The sequence below is a fragment of the Tamandua tetradactyla genome, chromosome 18 (assembly GCF_023851605.1).
Source record: "Tamandua tetradactyla isolate mTamTet1 chromosome 18, mTamTet1.pri, whole genome shotgun sequence".
NCBI classification, from domain to species: domain Eukaryota; kingdom Metazoa; phylum Chordata; class Mammalia; order Pilosa; family Myrmecophagidae; genus Tamandua; species Tamandua tetradactyla.
Genome location: NC_135344.1, coordinates 42,846,597 through 42,873,697, shown reverse-complemented (window position 1 = coordinate 42,873,697; position 27,101 = coordinate 42,846,597). Strand labels below are relative to the sequence as shown.

The window sequence follows — 27,101 nt, the reverse complement described above, 5'->3', positions numbered from 1 at the left end:
TGCTGAAGATGCATAACCTCCAGCACTAACTATCCCAAGCAGGCTGACACGATTTAGACCACAAACACTGGCCTCTCTCTACCCCAGGGCTTTGTCAGGAGGGGTGAGAGGTACTGGGGAGCTAATACCTCCTGGGAGAAGCCGTTAATAGAAGTTCTTGCCTACATACCCAAGCTCTCACATTGGGTGGGACACCTCTGAGACAACGCTTAAAACTGTCTTCCACTGCTTTCAGTGGAATGATGCTCCAGATGCCCAGGGTAGTAGTGGGTTCCAGAACACATGATTTATTGGTTTTTTCCCTTTTCATGTCTCACTTCCCTACTCTCTTAACAGAGTATCCTGGGATCACCTCCGAAATAAGTTATTTGCACTTTAAACATCATTTCAGGAAGGCATCTTACCCATTACAGAATTTCATGCAATATAGGTGAAATGCATATCACAGCTCCACTTTAAGTCCTGGCACTCTCATCGCAAAATGTAATAACATGGCTTCATAGCATTTCAGAGTTAAAAAAAAGATCTTTAAGCCACTTTAAAATAATATCTCCATTTCTACTCAAACAAGCCAAGTAAGAAGCCCATTAATAGTAATGCTTCACCCTTGTGCATAATTTTGCACTTTTTAAAGCACTTTCCCATATGTAATCATATTTGAGCCTCATGACAACCTTGCACAAAATGTAGGGCAAATGTTAGCTTGAGGGACAATGTGGAGTGGGGAAAGAACTCTCTGAACTGAGAGTCTAGAGACCTGATTCTGTCAGTAATTAGCAGTGTGACCACAGGCAAGGCCTTAACCCTCTCTGGGCCTTGGTGTCCTCATCATGGCACAAGGGGTGGGTCTACAGGATTTCTAAGATTATTTAATGATTAACATTGGGTGGAGCCCAGGGTGTGGAATAGCTTCTTTAGGGTCAGATAGTGGTCTGTGACAGAAACAGGACTGGCTCAAGATATAGGAACTTCAGACCAAGTGCCTTAAGTAGCAAATATTATTTCGCATCATGAAGTGCTTATCATACTAATCATTGAGAGCATATTATGTACTACTCACCAGCAATAATCTTTAAAAAATCCTTCAAGGTATGTATTATTCCTAATATACAGAGGAAGAACCCAAGACTCTCAGTGTTTATATTAATTGGCCAACATCACAAGCTATCAGTGGAGTTGCTGGTATTTGAGACCTCATCTATGTGATTATAAACCTGTCCTCTTCTTTTAAACATTTGTTTCCCACTCTCTGCACATTTCACAAAAGTGTCATCAATTTTATGATATATTAGAAGTTTGATAAGTTGGGGGTTACAGTTTTGACTCCTTCTCTGATTCTACTCCCTCTTCTGTAAAATGGGCACAGTTGATCCCTTAAGATTGTTGAAAGGATTAAATTGGATGAAGGCTTTAAAGCCTTTGGAATATAGTAGGTGCTATGTTACTCTTTTTCTGTACTCCCTGCCAATTTCTACACCAAGAATAAAACCGGCTTCCTAGAAAAGTCATACTAGCAGCTTCATACAACTAAAATCTGACCTGTCCTGTAAACACACAAGAAAGGCTGAGAGTCTGGAGAGTGCATGGGAAATGACAGAGATTTTGTGATTTTTTTGCTTTAAATCTGTGCTGATTACAGCTTATTAGGTTTGTGAAAAAGTCTACCTCCATCTCTGGTTCCAGCATTCTTGGTATATTTCATGCATTTGGTATTGTCTACTTTTCCCAAAGTTTTGCCCATGAATCTCTGTTTACCAGGAAAGTGGGTCTGGAGAGACTATATCACTCAATTTCAGATTTTGCTCATGAGTGATTCATAATTAGTAGACTCTGACTGTACCAGAAGGCTACTAGGACATGTTGCATATACCAGGGAAATTGCATAATAATTATATTTTAGCTTAAATAACACCAGAAAAAGTTTAATTAAGACTTTCAATTAATAGTTGAAAGATTAATCAATCAATAATTATAGCTATGATCATAGGGTATAATTGAGCTTAATTGGAGGGGACTGATTAATGATCAGAATAAACCTTCAGATCCCTGTCTTGAAAATATTCAGAAATGATGGATTCTGGCTCATAGAAATAAAATGAAATGCCAAGATTGCAAATGATGGGTCTTTGGCAACTAGGCCATGAAAGGAAAAACACATGATTAAAGTAAAAGAAATTATTCGATTGTTGTTTGTATATCATTATGCTGCTAATTTGTACAAGTCTGAGATTAATGGAGGAAAATATGCATCTGAAGAAGTCTACAAGGGAAAAAAAAAAGAAATTGCTTGAGATGGTTTTCTTAGGAAGCTAATTTCTTAGGGCTGCTCTTTCTATCTCCAAGGACAAAATGGTTGTGTGAATTAAAATGACATTCTTATCAGCACATCATAGGAATAGATTTGGTAGAGGATCAGATATCTCAAGGAGACAGTTCCTGTTTATAGGATGCTGACCCCTCTCACGTCTGCATGATCTGTTCTAATCAAATCCAAGTGGCTACTGGGACCAAAGTCAATTCTACCTGAAGATGGTTCAATTCTCTTTGGAGAGTGAGTAGGTGATCTCATTTCAGGGCCGTCTAACTGATAAGAGGATGAATCCCAGAATGCACTGCCCAGATGGAGACATAGATGCTCAGGGGTTGGGGTGAGCAGTTGTTTTTCAGAGTTGACAGCACGACATTACTGAACCTGCAAACCATTCTTAGGAAACAAACTAACTGCTTGGTTCAACATCTCTGAGCACAAACGAGATTATCAGTATTAGAAAGACGACCTTGCAAAATATTTTCAAGCGTCTTTTAGCTCACCAGAAAATCTATTTTGGCTGCAAATTGGGAATTGACTGCTCCCACATTTGTCAATGACATATACCCATTTTCTCCTGCTTCCCTCCAACTAACATGCAGTCACTCAACCTAAGCCAGTCCCAGCCATGGCAAGGGTTCTGTATGCCAAAGCATTCAAGTAAGAAATTCATGAACTCGATCAATAAGCACAGTTACATTGATTATCTATTCTGTTTGTCCAAACATATACTGTACTGGTCACTGTGGGAGATGCAAGCAAAGGGAAAGATTGTATATTTCTGTCCTTAACTTCCATAAAAACAGCACACGATATTGATTGAGAGAGTAATTTAGTGATAGGAACAGTGAAATTAATTCTTGGCCTACCCACATTTGCTGTATTTTTGGGAAGCAAGTTACCTAAACTCTCTTATCTTTATATCCTTCATTGGGTAAAAAAAAAAAAAAAAAAAGCTTATCCTGATATTTCCATAATTCATCATCCCATTGATTATTGTGTTGGGTAAACAGGATAATATATGTAGTGGTGCTTTATTATTTTACATTGTTGTGCAAATGTAAGATGTCATGATTTTATTATTAGAGAATCAGAGAACAATATAAATTCTATTTTATTAACTGTGACACTGTATCACTCACAATTTCAAAACAGAGACATGTCAATGCTGGCTTTAATACTCAAGAAGAGTTTTTATAACTGAGGCAGAACTTCAGTTGGTTTTTGAAGGATAAGTTATAAATTGTTAGAAAAAAGAGATCCCTAATATTCCAGGTAAGATGTCGATGCACTCAAAATAATTTAACACATAATAAAAGTAGGCTTACTGGCTAATCTTTTCCCCCTTTATTATATTGTCTTAATGCTTTGTAAATACGCAATTCAAGAGAACGTAAGTGTTTTTCTTCAGATGCCCATGAAAATCAACTTACAAGGGAAGTGTGGAGGAGGAACAGTCTTTTTACTAAGTCTTCATTTCCTCCCTCTGTGGATATTTGGGTCCATAGAGTACCAGTCAGTGTAGTACCTGGATCATGGGGCAAGAATCTGGTCCCACACTAACCTCTACCAATATCTAACTTGTTCAATTTTTCTAAGACACTTAACCTTTCAGAAGCTTAGTTTCTCCATCTGCTAATAGGGTGGTGTCAGCCAAGTCTACCTCAGAAATTTATTTTATGATTAAAATAGTCTTCCAAAAGTTCTTTTTAAAATTAACAAACTATCTTACTTTAGGATTAAGCTCAGGGGTAGAAATCAGAAAAAGTTGAAAGTCCTCAGAGGTATACTGCCCCTCTCTGCCACTCTCTCTTAACTTTCAGCCAATGCTTCTTCCTCTTCTCCCTTAGGAATGGTTCTATTACTTAAACTTATTGTCGCTAATTCTAAAAAACAAAATATGATACTTATTATAGACAGCTGAACAGCAAATGATGGACGGAGAGTAAAATGTATACAATTCCACAAACAGGAAATATACCATCCTCTGTCAGACATGACAGTGACTGACCCCATATGGAGACAATGGAATCTCTAGCATCCTGATCCTAGAAGTCATGATAGAGTGGGGAGGCATCTAATCATAGAGCAATCCCTACTTGGGTATATCCTAAAAGTGGTATGGAAGCTCAAATACTAAAAAAATAATTGTGACTAGGGGAGGTCAGGGAAAAGGAATTCAGAAAAGGAATGTCTGTGTTGTGCTCAGTCTTGAAGGACAAGTTAGGTTTTGAGAGACAAAGAAGGATTGAGTGAGCATTTCGAACATAAGCTCTAGCATGAGTTAACTGCAGAGAGGGAGAACATCAGGCTTTGTTCTGAGAATAGCAGAGGGGGTATAGAAGCCAGGATATGAAAGGTTTTGGATAAAACACTGAAAAGGTCCTTCATAATGAAAAAAGGTATAGTGAGAAGGTGGGGGGTGATGACATCTTTGTTTTAGAAATACCACCCTCACTTCAATGAGAAGAGTTGATTGGTTGCACTGGAGAAACTGAAGTTAGCAAGTTGAGGAAACATTTCAGATAATGTCACTAATAGTTGAGTTCTATCGGTTGCTTATGATAGCCACCTATATTCAACGCCTGTTGAATGTTTTAATATCTTTAATTGCCATAACAATCCTGTAAGTTATGTATACTTGTTATCTCCATTTTATATACCAGGACTTTGGGAGCACAGAGACTTAAGTGAATTGACCAAGGTGGTATCAGGCCATTTGGCTCAAAATCCACATTACTTAAACACCACAAGACCAGTGTGCAAACTAAATTAGTGAACAAAAGCCAGAGAAAGTCTCCTGTGCTTGACTAGGAGAAATTTTAGAAACATGATCTTTTGGTTTTTGTGATCTGGTATATGGTCAGAGTAAAGGGGTAAGACTGGAAGGGAGGAAAAAGCAAATTCAGGCTTCTGGAGGATATGTACCGTTTAAGAATCATTTACTTTTCAATGAAAGTTGAAATCATTGAATTCACAAGTTTTTCAAGAGAGAGAATGTATAGCAAAAGAAGAGAGGCTAATTCCAGAAACACTTTTAGGTTAGAGGGGGTGTGTATTTGGAGTCAAATCCTTAGATATCCTCTCTAATTGTGAGTACAACTCCTTTCCCTCTGGGATCACTTTGGTTAAGATGGTTGCCCTCTGCTTGCACCCTAGTCCAGAGCTTGACAACTGCATCTTACACAGTTTACCACTACAAATGCGAATGAGAGACCATGGCCAAAGGCATAGGACTGTGGGGACACATTTAATTACCTTAAAATCTCTACAACCTGGAAAACATAATGGTTAATGGGGTATTCAGGTGGAAGATGTGGAATGTTAAACAGTAGAGACTGTGTCACTAACGTAGATTGTCAGTCCACTGGTGATGGTAAAACCCTAGTGCATATATAGTGGCTAAAGCAAAATTTCAGCATTCATAAATCAAAAATCGATAGAACGTACTCCAATATAACTAAGTAGACTTTAATATGGAAGGATGAATAAACTGATTACAGGATAGTGTAGGACTCAGTGGGATTTTTTAGTCATAGAGAAGAACTGGAAGTGAATGATGTTGTCTTATAAAAAGCTGAGGTAGATATCACTAGATTTCCTTTTTAAACCATGGGGTACATATTATAGGTGAAAATGAGAAAGGTAAGGCTAGGTCCCAGGTGGAAGTGTCTAGTTAAGCTGAGGAGTTTTCCTCAAGACCCCCATGATCAAGCAAATTTTCCAAGGGAAAGGGCTTCCAGCCTCTGGAGAACACAATCATATTTTCTAGTAAGAAAAGGAAAGAGGACCACTTGGAAGGCTGACCTAAAGAAGCAGGGTGAGCAGGAAGAGGGCCTATGGTTTGAAAAATCCTGCAATAGAGTAGACTGCGGATGTTGTAAGCCTGGTTAAGGGGCTTTTCTGATAATACTTCTTAGCGCCTTATCTACCTGCTGGCCTTTGTGGCTAAAATATTTGGTAATTACGGGCATATTTACAAGTGCTATAATGGATCTTTTGAATAAGGTGACCGTTGGTAGGGCCTTATAATTCAAGGGAAAGAGTACATTGTGGTGTCATATTGTTGTACATCACACTCTTAACATTCAGATGGTATGAAAACCACTTCAGGACCACACTAAAATAAAAATGTTTGCAAAATGAAATAATTTAAGACACATTTTCTGCTCTTTTCTCTCATTCTCTAAGATTATCCCCTATATGATGTCTCCCCCAACTATACCAATTGATATACATTTCCTGTGTGCACAATCCTTGTAACTGCCAGAGACATCACCATAGCATCTTAGAATGTTTGTGTAGGAAGCCCTTTAGAAAATATCTGATTGAATATCATTTCCCAGATTCAGAAACTGAAGACACTTAAAGCAACTTTCCAAAACTCACATAATCTTTTAGTCTGAAGATACAGCTCAGTAGCAAAGATGGTCAAATCAGAAAAATGAAATGGAGTGGCCCAGATGGGGAACCCTGAGCAGTGTGAGACAGCTAGGCAAGATTCTTAAAGAGGATGGTAGGAGATGGGTAGTAGCAAGCAGAGTATGAAAGGGCTGACATGACATATTAAAGAGTTGGGGCCTTATCTCATGACGTAGAGAGCACATATAACTACTGACTATATAAAACATGGTCAGATATAAATTTCAGAAAGACAATTCTGGAAACAGTGGGAGAGATGACAATGGGGGATTTAGTTATGAGGATAATGAGATATTTTATCTAAGTAATAAACTGTGAACTCAGAAAATTATCTCATGCTTCTCACATACAAATCCTTTAAATTATCTGTGCTATAAGTTAGTTTTGTTTCTTGAGTTAGAGTCCAAATTAAGGGCAAAAGCACCTTTAGGATACCCTCTTGACTCTACTTGAAATCTCTCAGCCACTGAGACTTTATTTGTCTCATTTCTCTCTTCCCCGTTTTGGCTGAAAAGGCTTTTTCAATCCCATGATGCTCATCTCTGGGAGTCAAGTCCACATTAACAGGGAGATTTATAGCCCTGGCAGTAATGTCCCATGTAATGGGGAGGGCAAAGAATTCACCTACCATGTTGGCTTAGAGAAAAGGCCACATCTGAGAAAAAAGAGGTTTGCTGGGGGTGATTCTTAGGCATAATTATCAGTAGGCTTAGCTTCTCCTTTGCAGGAATAAGCTTCATAGAGGCAAGCCCCAAGCTTGAGGGCTGTGCGAATTTGAAAGGATTTATGCACTTTAGAAAAGCCATGCTTCAATCCAATCTTGTGGGAGCAACATTTTTTTTAATCCCTATTCAATAATGTAGGTTGGAATCTTTTGATTTGATTATCTCCATGAAAATGTGACTCACCCAATTGTGCGTATTAACCTTAGATTAGAAGGAGCTATGACTCCATCCATTTTAGGTGGGTCTTGATTAGTTTACTGGCATCCTTTAAAAGAGGAAACACTGTACAGAGAGTTTCAGAGTCTAGTGAGAACCACAGGAGAGGACAAGATTGGCATCCTTTAGAAGAGGAAATATTGTGGAGAGAGCTTCAGAGCCTAGGGAGAACCACGGGAGAGCATGAGATCCAGGAGAGACAAGAAAGCCCATGCAGCCAGAGACCTTTGGAGATGAATGTCCCTGGTGGAGCCTCATGAAACAAGAAGGGTGGAGAGAAAGGTAGCAGATGTCACTATGTTCGCCATGTACCTTTCCAATTGAGAGAGAAACCCTGAACTTCATCACTCTTTCTTGGGTGAAGGTAAACTCTTGCTGGTGCTTTAATTTGGACATCTTTATACATTTGCTTTAATTAGGACATTTTCATGACTTTGGAACTGTAAGCTTGCAACTTAATATATTCCCTTTTTAATGACCATTCCACTTCTGGTATATTCACTTTCCAGCAGCTAACAAAACTAGAACAAGGACTCAGCCTATAGAATTGGTTATCCCCCTGCTTGTAAGAATATCAGGAATTCCCCAGATGGGAAACTTGAATATTTCCCCTGTCCTCTAAAGGGACTTTGAAAATATTTTTATCCTCTAACAAAATTACTCTAGGGTATATTGGGGCATCACATCAACCTGTACAAACAAAGATCTCACTCCCTGTTCAAGATTCCTTGTAATTATGGTGTTCAAGTGAACTGATCATACAAATTAAATTAGATTATGTGCTACTCAAAATATAAATTTTTCACCAAATAAATATCTCTCCCTTTGGTCTTGCACAGAGATTGAAGTTTAAAAATATGGGTCATATCATCCTTTACCCAATATTCTGATTTACCTTAGTCCTTTCCAAATCAGCTTCATTCATACCTCTAGATAAAGTCTCATCACTTTTTCAACTTTTTTAACACTTACTGAGTGGGATAATGCTTATTTCATAGCTTCAGTGCTCTCACTCTGAGTCTCAGGTGTCACATAATACCCAAAGTTTCTCGGAATGACCAGCTTATATATAAACAGCTCAGTATCTCAAAATTTACAAATAACAGAACTCATGAATATATGTGACTGCTGTAAGAGCTTACAATCTAGGTCCCTTTAAAATAGATCCCAACCGGATTACCCATGACTTCAACTTCAATTCTTTGAGTTCATATATTATATTTAATCCATATGAGCGAGGCATGATAATATTTTGTTTTTGGTTTCAGACATTTTATTCAACATACTGTCCTTAAGGTTCATTCACCAGTTGCATGCCTCACAACTTCATTTCTTCTTGCAGCTGCTAAGTAGTCGCTTGCATGTAAACACCACTGTTCCCCCTTCTGTTCCTCAGAAGTTGTATGCTTAGGCCACCTCCATCCATAAAGAATTGTGAAAACTGCCACCATAAACACCAATGTGCAAATTCATGTCACCACTCTCAGTTTCTCCAGGTATATAGTTAGCAACTGGTTTTCAGGATCATATGGCAACCCCACTCCTAGCCTCCTGTGGAAACAGCATACTGCTCCCTGGAGGGACTGCACCTCTCAGTTTCCCTACCAATAATGGATAGATAGGTACATCTCTTTCTCAACATTTTCTCTAACAATTGTTTGTTTTTGTTTTTTTTCTGTATGGTGGGGGTCACATTTCATTCTGTTTCTATGTGAGTATCCCATTATTGCAGCACATTTGTTGAACTTTTTGTTTGTTTGTTTATTTGTTTTGGTTTTTTTTTCCATATGTTTTTTTTTTGGAAAGTGCATGGGCCAGGAATTGAACTCTGCATGGCAGGCAAGAACTTTACCACTGAACTACACTTGCACCCCTTCGCTGTTCCTTTTTAAACAATTTTATTTACACTTCATAAATCCAACCTAAGTAAATAGACATACCTTCACCACCATAATCTATATGGAGACATTTTCTTTTCTTCTACATAGAAACAACTGGTCCACTTTTAAAGAAAAGAACAAAATTGATTAATTTGAAGACAAATGAGGGGTTTTTGTTTGTTCATTTGTTTGTTTAATCATTGCTAACCTTCAAACTCTGTATAGGTATGTCACCAACAAAGGAATGATTCAGATAAACTCTGAAGACATGGAATAAGTGAATCGATCTTTTCTTCATCCAGTGATTTTCACCTATGAGACACAGTTATTCTCAAAGTGACAATTTCCGTTTCCTTGCCCGAGCCACACCCTTTTCTCTGGCTGGGCTTTACAGGGTGGGTTGATTATGTCATTGCTTTCACAGTTATATTCAGTCAGCATCAAATGAGACTGCTGCCTGAGGAAAATATACTAGAGAGACTGAGTTTGTGTGGGCAAAAGTCTTGAGACTTTTGAAAGAACTTTCATATGAATGAACCACCTAATTTGACCTTCATAGGACATCTCTGAGGCCAGTAGAAAATGGAACCCTGTTTCCATTTCATGGTTTTAGATCTGGAGCAGGATTAAAGGACTATCTGAGATCACAGCTACCTAAGTGAGACTTGTTGCCTGGAACTAGAATCACAGTCGAAAAATTAGCCCTCAAATTTTACTTTGTACTTTCTCATCTTTCATGGCATGTGGATAAAAATGACTCTTCTTCTGACTCTAATTTTGACAGAATTATTATTGTCATTATCAATTGAAATAGTCATAAAAGCAATTTGAAACTCATAAATAATGATGATAATAGAAGTAGCTAAGATTTATTATATCTAATTTATGCCACACATATTCTAACTGCTTTACCTATATCAATTCTTTTAATCCTCACAATATCAATATGTGGAATACTTTATTATTATTATTATCATTACCATTTTAAAGAAACGGAGGTTTAATAATTTGCCCAGGGTCACATAGTAAGTAGAGGAGCTTGAAATTGAATTCACAAAATCTGGCTCTAGAACTGTATACTCATATTGCCTCCCAAATAGATGCTTCCTAAAGTATTAGGAAAATTACTTGGAATAATTAGAATTTAAAAAGGAATAAAAATTGATTCCTACATTGTTGCATAAGTATAAAAGATTTCAAGTGTTGTAATAGTTTCATGATTCAGTCTAAATATAATATTCTATTTTTAGAATCAATAGAGATTTAGCCATATGTAGTAGAGATTTGATTCAGTAACTTATTAGAAAAACTGACCCTGATTCTCTAACATCAGAAAGCTGATGCTTTTGCCACTCATGTCAGGCAATGCCTTAGTTGGGGTAGTAGAGTCACAATCTGCAAAGCCAATGCACCTGGGAAAGATGAGAAAATGGATGACTTTTCCTTCTACTCTTCTCCCCATACTCACCATAGCACCAATGCCACTGCCTGATCCAAAGCCCCCACCAAACCAGCTACAGAAATGATGTTTATCCACGTGGGTTTCTCATGAACTGGAATCCCAGTTTGTGCTCCCTTAAAGCTTGTTTGAGTTGAATGAGATCCCCTAGTTTCTGGAAAAGTGGTTTATGAAAGCAATTGCCTCCAAGACTCTGCATTCTCTAAAATATTAAGTAAATCTTGGCAAGGTAACTTTCTGCCTGGGGGAGTCACATCTTTATCTTGTAGTAGGAAATCTGGATGCATTGGAAATAGAACTTAACTCATACGAAAAAAAAAAAAAAAAAACAAACCTGTCTCTGTGACCCTCTTCACAGAATAGTATCCCTTCTAAAGAGCAGAATTATGCCATCTCTGCCTTACAGATGGTTCTTGCATCCGGTGTCATTTGATATTTCTCTCTGTTCTGCAGTTAGGTAGTTCAGATTCTTAATTAAAAGATTCCTTTCTATGGCAGCTTTTAAAAAGCAAATATCTGCACATGAAGGAAGAGGAAAGAGAACAGAAGGAGGAGGGAACACGATCTGCTTTCCTCCAGATACTGAAACATTCCACTAATCTTTTTCACACCTTTTGGAGCTTCAATTTTCCCTCTAAAATGTGGATTAAACAAAGTTGCCAAAAAGCATATGCTTTCGTGTCAAACATTTCACTTATTTGGGAGGCTGAAAACAGCTTGAGTGCTCACTGCTTCCGCCTGACGAAAGGGAGCAGGGTGGTTTGGGCTTGTAATTGGAACCTTTCTCATTGGAAAGTGAAGTGTGAACACTGGACACATTGAGGCACATCCTTGCATTTGGTGGGCTCCGGAACATCCCCAGCAATTGCATTTAGAGGGCACAGGAGAAGATTCAGGCCCAGTTGCCAACTTGAACACAGGCCATATACCTCCTTGGGCTGTGAGCTTATCAGACTTCACAACTAGTCAGTGTTCGGATGAGTCAGTGTGTGATACAGAAGACCTCCAAGGAAAACCCATCTGCTGTAGTCAAACTGCTGTAGAAGGCAGTAGGCAGCTCTCTGCTGTCTGACTGCCAGCCATGACCTTCAGCCCACCCTCTAAATAAGAACTAAATCATCCTATTTTATCAAGGCAGACTTGTGAATACAATAGATAGGAAGTGTGAGGACAAAGAGTTTGGGTCCTGGACAGAAGCATGAGGAACTTGATTGTTATGTGTGTTCTGTTCTAAATTGCCAGTAATCCTAAAGATTCTGATCAAATGGCTTGGGTTTGGGGCAATATTTGTGGTTTAGCAAGGATAGTGGAAATACTTTGTTTTAACTTATATGGCAGAGACCTAGGGTGTTGAATCTTCACAAACTAATAGCTTTGGGAATTTGGGATAGTAATTTAATCTTTCTGACCTCAGTTACTTCATTTGACAAATAATATGCCTGCCCTGTTTTCTGCTCAGGGGTTTGATGAGAAAATAAACTATGTACAAATATGTGATTATAATTTGTCAAATTACATTTTGTCTCTCCTTGCTCTTTGGTTAGGTTAATGTGGATAATAATAATAGCAAGTTTTTATAAGACATTTACTCTTTCCTAAGCTATGAGCTAGTCTTTTCAGATAAATTGCCTAACATAATCTTCAACCATACACTCTATGGACTTGCCAACACTGTTTCCATTTTACTGATAAAGGAAACAAGTCTCTGAAACCTAAAATAATATTCCTCAGGTCATTCCACTAATACTCTGTATAAAAGGGATAAAAACTCAATTGTCTGAGCTCCAAGCTCATGTCACTTCTTCTGTGTGGTTCTCTGGTATTGACAATGGAATAAGGTTTCACTGATCTCTTACATCCCCCACTTTATTTAGCATTTACAATTGGAAGTTGTTTGAGAATAGTGAATGTTGAAATTCCTCCATCTGACCTCCACTAATGCCAAAATGTCCTTAAGGAATTAGAAATTCATGAATCTAAACCACAATTAAATGATCTGTAAGTCAAGAAGCATTGAATCAGCTTCTCTATCATGTCTTTTCTATATAGTATTATTTGACTTTAACATGTATTCATGTATTAATTAATCCTTTCATTCTAGAATCATTTATAGTGGATTCTGGAGACTTTCTGGGTTTGAGTCACAGCTCCAACACTTATAAGCTATTTCACCTTGCCCGAGTCACATACCTGTTTTATGACTCAGTTTCCCCATTTGAAAATTGAGAAAGTACACTGCCTACTACTTAGAGCCATTGTGAGGATTCAATGTCTTTAACTAGGACTATGTTTTTCAGTGTCTAGTGCAATTGAAGCAGCAGCTATTGTTACAAATCAGTGGATTTGAGACCTGCCTTTGCTGTGTGATTATGATGGGCATGTCCCTCTTTCCAAATTCAATTGGAGGCTTCCTAAAAATAGCACCTATTATTACCCACATTAACCTGAAATGGAATTAATTTATTTCATGAAATTATATCATTAGAGATTTATTCTCTTTTTCTGGAAGTCTTCAATCTTCCAGAGTCCCAAAGGGTAAATGGGTAGGGAGGTGAGTTGCATATGAAATTTCTAATTACTTCAGTTCAGAAAAAAATGGGAAAGGGAGAGTAGTTAGGAGACAGGGAAGGTAAGAGACCACTACCTATAGAGTGGGACCATACAGAAAGCACATCCCTCTTTTTGAAGGAATTAGTCTCTGGTTAGCCTAGTGACAGAGCCAGTGTCATACTGATTTGAAGGTGGACGGAGCGAGTGTCTGTTTCAGCAGCACTGCCTCCCCTCCTGGAGACCCATATTCTAGTATTCACTTTTTACTGGAAGTCTCCCACAGATGCATCAAGGCTCGTAGTCCAAATGTGAACTAATTATATCCATCCCCAAACCCACTCTTTCTTTTTGAGTTCCTCTCTCAGCAAACGGTAACACTGTTTATTGAAATGCAAGCCAGAAACGGGGGTATCAGGCTGAACTATTCCCTCAGTCCCTCCTTTATGATAAAATTTCTTTTGATAAGTATTTTTGTTTTTATCTGCTTATCTCCATTCTCATTGCTTCCACATTGATTCAGAAATCTCATTTTGGATTGCTGCAATATATTGCAAGCTCTTCTCTTTTTCCTTCTGCCGAGCCCATATTTACCTTCTTCAAGATTGTCATCAAAGCAGTCTTTGCTAATATGAAGCTAACCATGTCACTGCTCTGTTTACACCGTGCAGGATTTTAAGGTTGAAATGCCACAACACTGATCCCAAGCTTTCCAAGTCTGTTTGTTCTCTGCCTCTCTACCCTAATTTGTCTCTCAGTCTAGTATATGAACTAAACTCAGTTCCAAGTTTTCAAATTAGTCTTCCTAAGTTCTGACCATTTTCACATACTGTGTCCACCCCGAAGGATGTTTTATCTCCAGTCTATGCCTGCCCATCTCTTTCTAGTTCTTAGTGCTTGGCAGAAGAAGGCATCTCCTCTAGTTAGATGCACTTTCTATGTTCTTCACAGAACTCTAGGCACACAATTCACATTTTGCTTTGGTTCCCTCCCCTATTGGACCACAAAGCTTCTTGAGGGAAGAGACGTGGTTTACCTTCACTTTGTATCCCATATGCCTAGCACAGTGTCTGGTTTTCAACAAATTGTAATTCATGAACAAATATATATCATCTGAAGAGCCTGTTTTGAATACATACAGAGATATTTTAAGCAAAATTATTTCTGCTTCCTGACCAGAAATGTTTTTAAAACAGGCAAAGAAAGTCTTCCTTGGCAGTAAATAGACAGTATTGTATGTGTTGAGTATAAAATAAAACAAAAAAGATAAAAAGGGAAAATGCTGGGTGACATTGAACTTACTTGGCCTGAAACGTAGAGGACTCCAGGGCTGTCGAGGAAGGTCTAATAGAGAAGTCATGAATTTAAATGAGCTTTCAAGCCTTTCAAGAGTGGAGAAAAGGACAGAATAGTGTGCAACCAGGGGCCATGTAAAAAATGGACCTTACCAGGGGTGCTTTGGATTTGGATCATGGTGTGGAGCCAGGTCTTACTAGAGGTAGAGATGTAAAAAGAGACTAAAATAGGCTGGGAGCTGAGGATGGAGCAAGGGCAGTAAACAAAACAGCACACAGATATTCCAGGGTCTAAGCAGGGCAGTGACTGAAAATGGTGAGAGCTCTGCCTCAAAGACGTAGATGGAAGGGACTCCTCAGAGTGGTGTCCACAACATTCTGGAGGTTAATTCAAGATGGCAGTCTGTCCCCACTCTGAGTGATCACCCTTCTTGGAACACAGAATCCCCTCTTGGATTTCTATACCATGTTCAGTGCTTCACCTCTTGCATTAACTCCTTTCTGCTTGGGTCTGTGTCTGTAGATGGATAGTTTCCCTCTCTCCTTGGTAGTCTGCTTATTCCATAACCAACACCCCTGTCAAAGTGAATGTTGGCAGCCCCTAATTCCTGGGTGGTTTCATATCCCCAAACTAAGGATATTCTTTTTCTTCTTTCTTTACTCTGGAAACCACATCAATATGTAGGCAGGTTCCCTTCTGAGGAGATGCTTGGTGAGCAGCACTTTTTTCCAGCATGAGATTAGATGGGTCTATATTTTTTGTTTCCTTGCAGCCCAAATATCTGGGTTCTGGCTGAAAAGCCCAAAGTGAATGAAGTGTTCATCTTGTCTATGCATATAATGATTTACTCTCCCAATAAAATTTAAATTTATCTAAATTAGATTCAGCTAAATTCTCTTGTCTGTCATCCCTGTTGGAAAACATGAACATTTTCTTTCTTGTTGATGAAGGAACTGAGACTCAATTTGCAGACTGTTTATTCTTTTTCTATCTCTTTCTCCCTGCACCCCCACTCCCCCCCAAATATACACCCCTGTTCACTCTGACACACTCATGCATGTTCTCATAGCGGAGATGGCCTCGGCTCCAGTTGATGAGGAGCTCAGAGTGATACACAGTTTCAGCTACAGATTAATGAGCTACTTAACTGGGACATGACGTTGGTTTAACAGCAGTTTTCTTCTAGTTTGGTGGATCTGGAATGTGCTGAAGTTTATTCTTAGCTCTTTCTTTTGGCTTCTGCAACATGTTAACAGCTTGTGCATTTTGTAATGCCTTTTTTTTTTTCATTGCCATGGTAACCATTAAAACTTAAGGTGTATGTGACTGGAGATCTGGCCAAGCTATTGGTTGCTGACATGCTGGGAAGACATGCAAATGGAAAACATATCTAGTTGGCTGCTTTCTATAGGTGTGCCTCACCTTAATTAACTGACATATGAAATCCCAGGATAAAACACATTACAATATGATTATTGACTTCAGAGAGGATTGACAGTAAAATCCTTTTATATAGTGAATTCCTCAGTCTGTTTTAAAATGTGATTATGTTGACGGTGTCATTTTATAGCAATTCTTAGGAGTAAATATGCAAATCTTTTTGAGTTTTTTGTCTTAGAGAAGAGGCAAGAGGTTGATTTGACAGCCAAATAAGCTGGAAGGCATAAACTTTACCTAGATCTCCCTACCTTATCTTTTTTTTAATGTATATATTTTTTTAATATACATCTGCCCGAACAAGAATTGTGTGGCAATTAGCCCCTACCAAATGTATTTCAAGTTGCCAATGTTAAATAAATCCAGGCACTTTTGCCAAACAAAGCAAACAACAAAAATGCTAATAAGTGCAATTGAGACACACAAAAAATAAGAATGACAAAATTAATATGTTTATTCTGAAAAGATCAATGTTCACTTGATATATTTTTTTCTATTTTTGTTTAATTTTCCAATTTTGCAAGGCTTTATTCTCTTCAGCACTATGCTAGTTCTTGTGGGAGGAACTTAAATTTTGTGGACAAAGGTCCTATTTTCAATGAATTTGGCAATCTATTTGGAAATAAGACTTACTGAAAGGAACAGAGATAAAAATGGTTATGTGTTAAAATAAATTCCCCCCAAAATAGGCCCTGTGAGTTCAGAAAGTGCAGGAATTGTTTTGAGCTAGACAATCTTGATATAGAAAATCTTGATATAGAAAGCAGAAGATAGGCTCCATATTGAAAGATCAGGTGGGATTTGGTTAGTCAGACAGTAGGACCAGGAAGATGATATTTATGAAGAAATATATATATATTTTTTCGTATGAGGACAAATCTGAAATCAAGACAGTTGTTTGAAAATGTAGAAAAGCATGACTACTGGATGAGAAAATGGTTCATTTTCAGATTGCAACAATATTTTGTTTGAAACGTTGACATTTCTTAAGAGGTATGAGGATTTTTCCTTATAGCTCAAATGAAGTGACATCTTTCCCTGTCTAATATGAGGATGACTAATTCATGCTGAACACATAAAGTTTGATTGGCACATATCTTAAGACTATGGTACGTTTTAGGTGGAGGACATGCGTATTTTAGAAACACTGACTTTATGGAATTCACAGGCACATTTACAGTGCCACCCAAGCCACAGAATTATGCTTCTTTTTTTTTTTTTACATGGGCAACCACCATGGCCCACCCAGAATTATGCTTCTTAATAAAGATTCTGAGGGACTGTTTTTCTTCTCCTTCTCACTCTGTTCAGTCACAAATGATTAAAATGTGAACCGTGGTCATAGTGAAAGCATCAGATACAAACACTCAGCACCCATCTGTTTCATAAAACTCTGTCTTGAGCAAGTCCATTTTCAGTTGTCTTTCACCAAGATGGCCTACTTCCATTCTCAATCTCAATCACTGGTAGATGTTTATTTAATCAAAAAGCTGATTCATTATAGGCACCTAAAGAGAGAGCATTGTGCAAAAAGCTGTTGTGATGCTGTAACTGTTATTATTTTACTAAATCTAGGATAAGTTTCAGCATTTTATCTGCAAATTCCAAGATTCTCTAGCTACCAGAGTACCTCCTGCCTTAGGGGTTCTCTATCTTGACAGTTGTTCATAGCAAGAGAACTTTCATGAACTTCCCCCAGATTGCTAGTCATTCATTAGACAATGAGAAGTTAGTTTAAGAGAAGGTTGATGATAAAAAAAAGCTTATGGAAATGGAGAACCCACTGCATGATTAATTAAGAAAGGAAAAGTTCCCTATATTTCCATGTTCAGTCATACTTTTATTAGATAATTGACCCCAAAGAGGAAATCATCTGCTTTGCTATTAGGAACAACAGTCCAGATCTTTTCTGTGTGTGTGTCTGCACACACGCACACACACACACACACACACACACACACACACAAACAAGCTCTCCTTTCTCCTACTGGCTCTCTCTCACATGGAATTCTATGTTAAGAGTTTTATTTTTCTTTTTTAGTTTAATGCACTTATTTTTGTGAAAATGCTACTCCCAAGGTAAGGTTAAGAAGTCATCCTCAAAATACACTTAGTCTCTGAAAGCTCAGTGTGAGTGAGTTAATTATCATTCAAAAGAAGCAGTTTTGTTGCATGAAAATGCACAGAAAACTGGGGCACTGGGGTATCTACAGAAGTGCAAATAAATACCCTCAAGTGGGCAAAGGGCCTGGTGGATCAAAGGCAAATATGTAATGTGTTTAGGAGGCTGGAGATACAGATTCTCATCCTGGTTTTAAATGGCAGTGCCAACTTAGTCAAACTAGCTAATTTTGTTCTGTCTAAGTTTCTTTATATGCAATGTAGAGAGGATTGAACTAGGTGACCTCCAATTTCCTAGCCAGCATTCTACTTATATGGTTATACTCATAAATTTGCTAAGGATCTATCACTCCCTGATGGACAATTATCAATAGAAATAACAGAATAAATTAATGACCATTCCCATTTAATAGTTGCTTTTTTTTTAGTCCTGTAGAGTCAGCCAAATTAAGCAGACCTGTGCTACAAATATCAATCTTGCCAGTTTTCACTAGAGCCTAGTGGTAGGCAGAATTCTAAGATGACCCACAAATTTCCTCCCCTTGATGTATATACCCTGCATAAGTTTCTTCCCTTGAGTGTGGGATGAATCTGTGAATATGCTGGAACAGTCATTCCATTGGTTAGTTTGCATTGTTTAAAAGTCTGTGCTGGTAGATTGGAGAGGGAGAAAAAGTCAAATAGACACACTCCTTCTGGCCTGGAAGCAAACAAACATCTATATTGTGAATTGCCAAAGGGGTGGTTCACATGGCAAGGAAGAGCAGACAGCCCCTAGGCGATGAGTAAGAAAACAGGGACCCCAGTCCCATAACTGGGAAATTAATTCTGCTAACAACCAATGAGCTGGAAGAGGACCCCAAGTCTCAGATGGAAGTCTAGGTCCAGGCCACACCTTGCAGCTTGGTGAGCCCCTGAGCAGATGATCCAGCTAACTCCTACCAAGACCCCTGCCCCACAGCTGCAGTGAGATAATAAACTTCTGTCATTTTCAGCTGCTAATTTTCATATACATTAATGTGAATATTTGGTGACACTGCATGCATGGAAAATAAGCAACAGGGATATGACAAAGATTTAAGAGAAAAGGAATCTTTAAGTGTAGCAGACTATGAAAAGAAGGTTTTCTTTTGGCCCATTATGATTTCATGTAAAACTTCAGTGTTGAGACCAATATTCACTTCTGTGTCTATCTAGTTTCCTGTGTGTACACACATATGTACCAGTATGAGTACATGCTGCATGTTTGTGTTTATTTGATAATAAATAACACCAGATGCTTTAAGGGTAGGAGTTAAATCTCATATAATGGATATAAGTGTGCAGTGTCTGCCATTGGGGAAATTTCCTCCTGACCTCAGCTGGTGATCAGCTTATGCCCTGAAGCATGAGGATTGATAGGCCCTATAATTTTATCCAAGCTAATGTAACAGCAGCTGCTGTCCTTGGTGCTTGCTATCTGATTAAATTCCCAAATTAGGGATTGCCTTTTGTAACCTGAATTCTGTCTGGGCAGTAAAATCTGACAATAACTGCTCTCATTTTTCCGTCTCCCATCATGGAGTGTTTCATCAATAACACATTGACCCTCTCAGCCCATCGCATACTCCTCTAGCACTTTATTAGAATTTTGGAATTTTATAATCCTATGCAAAAGGAGATTGCATGTGTTCTAATGTAAGAAGGAAGAAAAAGAGAGAGAAAGAAAGAGAGAGAGACAGAGAGAGGCCAATTCAGCTCTAAAACTGCAATTGTTTGCCTTCCTCCAGGGACACATCTCAGAGATTGCCATGAAAATAAATTGGAAAGTTTACAATTCCAAATCATTACCTACCATGCATTACTTCACAGACAAAACCAAACATGACCACCACCATCATCACCACAAAGGACACAAGGAAACACATCTATGAACTTCCATCCCTTCCTGAGGGCTAATGTACTACAAAGAGAATAGACTGCAACCATTGTGAAAGTGTGTTTGTTTTCTGCTTCTTTAAAAAGGATTTATTATTTATCATTATTTTTGTTTTTAAGATTATCTTCTTCCTTCTGTCAGGAAAGGGGCAGTTTGACTCTCCTAGTCATTACTAAAGCAGAGTGAAAGGCGTCAACTGTGGACTGCTGCAATTTCCACCATAACAGTCAACCTAGCAATTAGAACCGTTTGTTACAGTGACAGCAGAGAGAACCATTTTCAAACAACAAGGCAGAGGAGTAGGAGCTGGAGGAAGCCAGAGTCTGTTCATTTGAAGGGGACGGACGCCACACAGCAGTTAATCCTGGAATAGCAGGCGGTATGGGGAAGCCAGGCTGCAAGGGCTGATATATTCATTTAAATTCTTGAAATTTTGGGAAAGATCTGATATTGCTTTTTCCTATTGGGTGTGAAATTGTATCATAAAAGCTGACGTTTGGGAAGAAACAAAGGGTATTTATTTACTCTACTTTATAGATTATACCTTATTTTAACATTAAAAATGAAAATATAAAGGTGAATCCTTACATTGCTAATTCTGGATTTGTGATATTTCGGTGCTCAGAAAGCAACTTTGCAAACAGAGCCACAATTATTTTACAACAAAGGGATTTGAAATCAACATCTTATTCTTTTGCTCCTTGATCATCCTTGATTTTCATACATTTTAAATTATGCTTAAGTTTCATTGACAACTTGGGAGGAAATGCTCTTTTGATATCATTTTTCCCCTCTTCCTATCTTTCTGCTTCTTCTCTTTTTTTCTTTCTTTTTTTTTTTTTTAGAAATATACTCTCCTTTTACTCCATTGCATTTGCTTCTCAATTTTGTCAATGACAAATTACCTAACTCCAGGACATATCCATACTCTCTTTGGATTTTATTTCATCCTGTCTCTAATGAAGCAACAATACCACTCTCTCACCTCACGGAAGCTATCTGAGAATCAATGACATAATGTGAAATGTTTGATCTTCTCCTTTGTACAAGAGATTTAAAAAAATATATATTACATATAGATTTGCTAAACAGATAAATACAGGTTATTATTCACCATTGAACACCCATCTTGCTAGATGTTTTTGTGTCAGGTATTGGAATATATCAGCCTCTGTATTCTCCAATGAAAAGAGCTAGGTTATAATGCAAAAGGTCTATGAATTTCCATCATTTGTAGGCAGAGGTGTACACTACCATAATGGGTTCGGGGCTGCCTTTCCAGGAGCAGGTACTTCTAATGCAGAATAATTGTTGGCAGTTTTTCTATTTTTCTCTGCTTTAGAGAATATGAGCCCCTCCATCCCTCTTTATTGGTTGCACTATTGCACAGCTACTGCTCTGGCACCACAGCAGTTTCTGCAGGAGTCAAAGGTGAGGTCATGCTTGACCGAAGAGATCTAAGATCAATTTGTAGTCTCATACTTCAACATTAAATGCAGCTTGAAACCTAATTGTTATTCCTTGCACTCTCTGTTTTGAGGAAGTGTTCCAGTACCTCAGAATGGGGAGTGTGGTTACTGGCGATAAACCAGGACATCTACCCTAAACCAAGGCTAACCAGAATTTTCAAGCTGCAAGTGAGAGAGAGAGAGAGACAGTGAAGGAGGGAGAACAAAGAATGGGGAAGGGAAGCACATAAAATACAAAGCTTATAGGACTCAAAACACTGAGTAGCTTGCGAAGTACTTGGTCAAATTTTGAAATTTTACAGTTAAATAAAGTGCAAATCAAATATATCATGTGCAATTTTTTTCTTCTATTCTTTTCCCAACTGAAAGGGTGTCCTACTCCCCTTATGCAGCTTCATCAATCTTGCTTCATAGGAAAGCTATCTGACATCAACAGGGCAAGTGACTTATAGATAAAAGAGTGCTTCCCTTTTTAGGGGTGTTTGCTTGTTAAAAGAGACCTGCTGGGAAGGGCTAGACTCAAAGTGTGCCTGAAGGGGTGGGTGGGTGAGAAGAGGGCACTCTGAATTGGGTAGGTAAGGGCTTTTCTGATGCCCTTTGAATCATGCTCTGTAAGGGCTACCTGTTCAGTCCTTATATCAACTGAATGAAAGAGTAAATGAAATAATCATCAAATCCCAGTTTTGTAGCTCCACAAATTAAAGGTTAACATTGAATCAGAAGCTTATGGTTCTCATTCCAGGTCAGGCAAATCCTATGAGAGTCAGCTGTCAATGAGTATTTCCTTGGATCAAAGAAAAGCGCATCCAATTACAGGCATACCTAAGAGATATTGCAGGCTGAGTTCCAGACCATCACAATAAAGTGAATATAGCAATAAAGAAATTTGCCCCAATTTTTTTTTATTTCTCAGTGCATATAAAAGCTGTGCTTATACTATAATGTAGTCTGTATGTACGTTAATTTAAATCTACTTTACTACTAAAAATATTAATCATCACCTGACCTTCAATGAATCATAATTACTCTACTAGTAGATGGTCTTGTCTCATAGTCAATGACTGCTGACTGGCCAGAGTGGTGGTTGCTGAAACTTGGGGTGGCTGTAGCAATTTTTTAAAATAACACAATGATAAAGCTGCATCGATTGACTCTTCCTTTCATGAAAGATTTTTCTATAATATGCAATGTTGCTTGATAGTATTTCACCCACTGTAGAACCTGTTTCAAAGTTGGAGTCAATCCTCTATAACCCTGATGCTGCTTTATCAACTGAGGTTTTGTAATCTAATTCCTTTGATGTCATTTCAACAATGTTCACAGCATCTTTGCCAGAAATAGATTCCATCTCAAGAAACCACTTTCTTTACTCATCCATAAGAAATAACTCTTTATCTATACAAGTGTTATCATGGGATCACTGCAATTCAGTCACATCTTCAGGCTCTCCTTCTAATTCTAGTTCTCTTCCTATTTCTATGACATCTGCAGTTACTTCCTTCACTGAAGTCTTGAACCCCTCAATGTCATTCATGAGGTCTGGAATCAACTTCTCCCAAATTCCTGGTAATGTTGATATTTTGACCTTCTCCCATCAATTATGAATGTTCTTAATGGCATCTAGAATGGTATATCCTTTCCAAAAAGTTTTCAGTTGACTTTTCCCAGATCCAACAGAGGAACCACTATCTATGGCAGCTGTAGCTTATGAAATGTACTTCTCAAATAATAAGACTTGAAAGTCAAAGTGACTCCTAGATCCATGGGCTGCAGAATGGATGTTGTGTTAGCAGCTTGAAAACAACATTCATCTCATTGTACACTTCCATCAGAGCTCTTGGATGACCAGGTGCACTGTCCACAAGCAGTTATATTTTGAAAGAGATTTTTTTCCCAAGCTCTAGGTTTCAATATTGGACTTAAAATATTCAGTAAACCGTGATGTAAATAGATGTGTTGTCATTCAGACATTGTTATTCCATTTATAGAGCACAAACAGAGTAGATTTAGCATAATTCTGAAGGGCCCGATCAAGGATATTCAGAATGGTAAATAGGCATTAGCTTCACCTTCAAGTCACCAGCTGTATTAGTCTCTAACAAGAAACTTAGCATGTCCTTTGAAGCTCTGAAGCCAAAAATTGACTTTACCTCTCTAGCTATGAAAGGCCTAGATGGCATCTTTTTACAATATAAGGCTGTTTCATCTACATTGAAAAATGTTGTTTAGTGTAGGTACCTTCATCAATTTTCTTAGCTAACTCTCCTGCATAACTTGTTGAAGCTTTTACATCAGTATTTACTGCTTCATCTTGTACTTTTATGTTATGGTGATGGCTCTTTCCTTAAACCTCATGAACCAAATTCTGCTAGCTTCAAATTGTCTTCTACAGCATGCTCACCTTTCTTAGCCTTCATAGAATTGAAGAAAGTAGGCCCTTGTTCTGGATTAGGTTTCAACATTAGAGAATGTTGTAGCTACTTTGATCTTCTGTCCAGACCACTAAAACTTTCTCCATATCAACAATAAGGCTGTTTTGCTTTTTTATCATGTGTCTGTTCACTATATTAGCACTTTGATTTCCTTCAAGAACTTTCCCTTTGCATTCACAGCTTGGCTAACTGTTAGGCACAAGAGGGCTGGCTATCAGCCTATCTTGGTTTTTGACATGCCTTCCTCAACTAAGCTTAATCATTTCTAGCTTTTGATTTAAAATGAGAGATGAGTGATTCCCCTTTCACTTAAACACTTAGAAGCCATTGTACAGTTATTAACTGGCCTCATTACAAACTTCTTGTGTCTCAGTGAATAGAGAGGCCAGAGGAAACAGAGAGACAAGGAGGACTGACCATCAGGATACATATAACATTAATCAGATAAGTTTGCCTCCTTATATGGGCATGGTTCATGATGTCCCAAAACAATTTCAATAGTGACATCAGAGATCATAGGTCACCATAAAAGAAACAACAATAATGAAAAGTTTGACATATTGCAAGAATCACCAAAATGTGACACAGAAACATGAGCAGGAACATATTGTTGGAAAAATGTCACCAATAAAGTTGCTTAATGCTGGGTTGCCACAAACCTTCAATTCATAAAAATGCAATATCTGTGAAGCACAATAGAGCCAAGCACAATGAGCTATGCTTGCAGTTAAATACAGAATGGGTTAGAGGTTACCTGATGATGGCACCCCCTGAATTTTGAGAGAGCTAGACTGACTGACCAGATGTATCTTCTCCATATGCCAGGTAGAGTGGCATGTACAATGAGTCATGTCTGGCCATGAGAGTGAAATACAGCTTTTCAGTTTATTTGCCCATGAAAGTATTTCTCTCACTGAGAGGCAGCATGGAGATCTAGAAAAGGTAGATCCTACTTTCAGATAGCTGAGAGGATGAGCCTCCACTCCAACCCTAGTAACATCATTTACTAGCTCCGTAACATTTGGCAATTTACTCATCCTCCTGGACCATCAGTTATTTCATTAGCACATAGTGCACAATCATATCTACAATGAACAACCTTAGGAAGGCTTGAATAAAAAGATGACCATAGAAGGTATTCTTTAAGGAATAGCTATATTCCTTATATGCAAAGAGCTTGCATATATCATTTTGTTTAATTGTCACAATCTTAAATATTAAGTGTTATCTCCATTTTATGGGTTAGTACCTCAAAGAGGTGAAATAATATTTTCAAGTCCCCTTAGCCATTAACTGAGAGAAAGACATTCAAATCCAGGTGTGTTTGACTCTACAGCTTTTGCTCTCTCTTACATTGAACTTAAACTTGGCCTCCCTGTGCCTCTATTTACTGTCTCCACACATCCCTGCTCTGCAGTGGATGCCAGGCCAAACCTTGGCCACAGCCAAAAATTGGGCCAATGGTTTCAGGTAGGAGTGACTGCTTAGTTGAACAAGTATCTCCACAGGTTCCAAGTCCTGGTTTCTGGAATAACACTGATATTCTTTCTTCAATTTCAAATCCTTTGAAGTATTTGTAGATGACTCTCGCTTTCTCCCAAGTCTTATCTTTTCTCAAGTAAACACATTCGATTCCCTCTAACATTTATTTGCAAACTTGGCTTACAGAATGCTTAAAATCCTGGTTATCCTTTGTTTTAGCTATTTCTTTCTCCTATCTGAACCAAATGTAACAGTTTTATTATTAGGAAGAAAGGGTATGATGCAGTCTCTTGGGAGAATTTTTAATCAATTTTGTTTTCATAAAAACTGGTATAAGCTTATTTTATCCTTTCATTTTTCTCTCTAAAATTCCTCCAGCAAGAATTAGGAATTGCAGCCCTTTCTAGTAGAGCACTTTTGCTATCTCCATGTAGGGCTTAGCAAGGCACTCAGAATTGTGGCATGTGAGCCATACCTCAGGCAAGGCTCTCAAGCCAGACTGTGTGCTCCCATGGACCAGGAGCCACAGGAAGGGCACAGGAAGGTGGTTGTCCATCTCTCCTTGACCACTGAAAGAAAAGATCTGAGCTTTAGAAACCCAAATCAAAGAGAAATATATATATATAAACATGACAGCAAGAAAAGTAACCTGGGTATTCTTTTCAATTTTCTAATCTATTCATACAATTTTGGCCTTGTTATCACCAGAACATATCTTGTGAAAAACACAGGGAAGATGTCACTAGTCTTGCACTACTCCCAAGGAAACTGAGGTTGAGAAAACTTAAAGCACTGCCAATAGGCGTGAGGCACCTGCACCAGTCAATCAGCTGAGTGTGTGGACCGAGAAAAAGAGAGATGGTCTCACTAAGCAACCAGGAACTAAATGAGGATTTCTGGGAAGGCTTCTTGTATACACAACCACTGCCTATCTCTAATCTGGAGAAGTTTTAGCAGGGAAGTTATAAGATGATGGAAGAAAAAAAGGAAGCACAGAGGTGGAAATTAATCTTTGTAGTGATTCCCCAATACCCTCCTTGAGAATGAAGGGAGAAAGAGGCACAATTGCCTGTCTGCATGGACAGGTGATTCAGCCATTAATTAAGATATAGAAGATGTGAGTTCCACAGCTTACTCTGTCAAGGTTAACAGGCAAGTTTCTTCAGAGCTTCAAGTCAACTACATCATCTGGCAAGTAAATGGCTTGGGACAGATCACTTGTACAAAATCATTAAGCTCCAAAATTCTGTAATTCCATGTGCTGTGCCTTGGAAGACTTAAATATTGCAGTAAGTCTGGCATATTCGAACTGTCAACCAGAAAGTATAAAAGTGACCCTAAATTGTGGATTCTTATTTTCACTTTGGTCATTTTGAAGAATTATCCCTT

At 38.2% G+C, this 27,101-nt stretch overlaps 1 long non-coding RNA gene across 3 annotated transcripts in view; it reads right to left on the bottom strand.

Moving 5' to 3' along the window:
• LOC143662626 (uncharacterized) overlaps positions 1-27,101 on the bottom strand; it is a 413,209-nt gene that overhangs the window by 96,185 nt on the left and 289,923 nt on the right. The window lies entirely within an intron of this gene.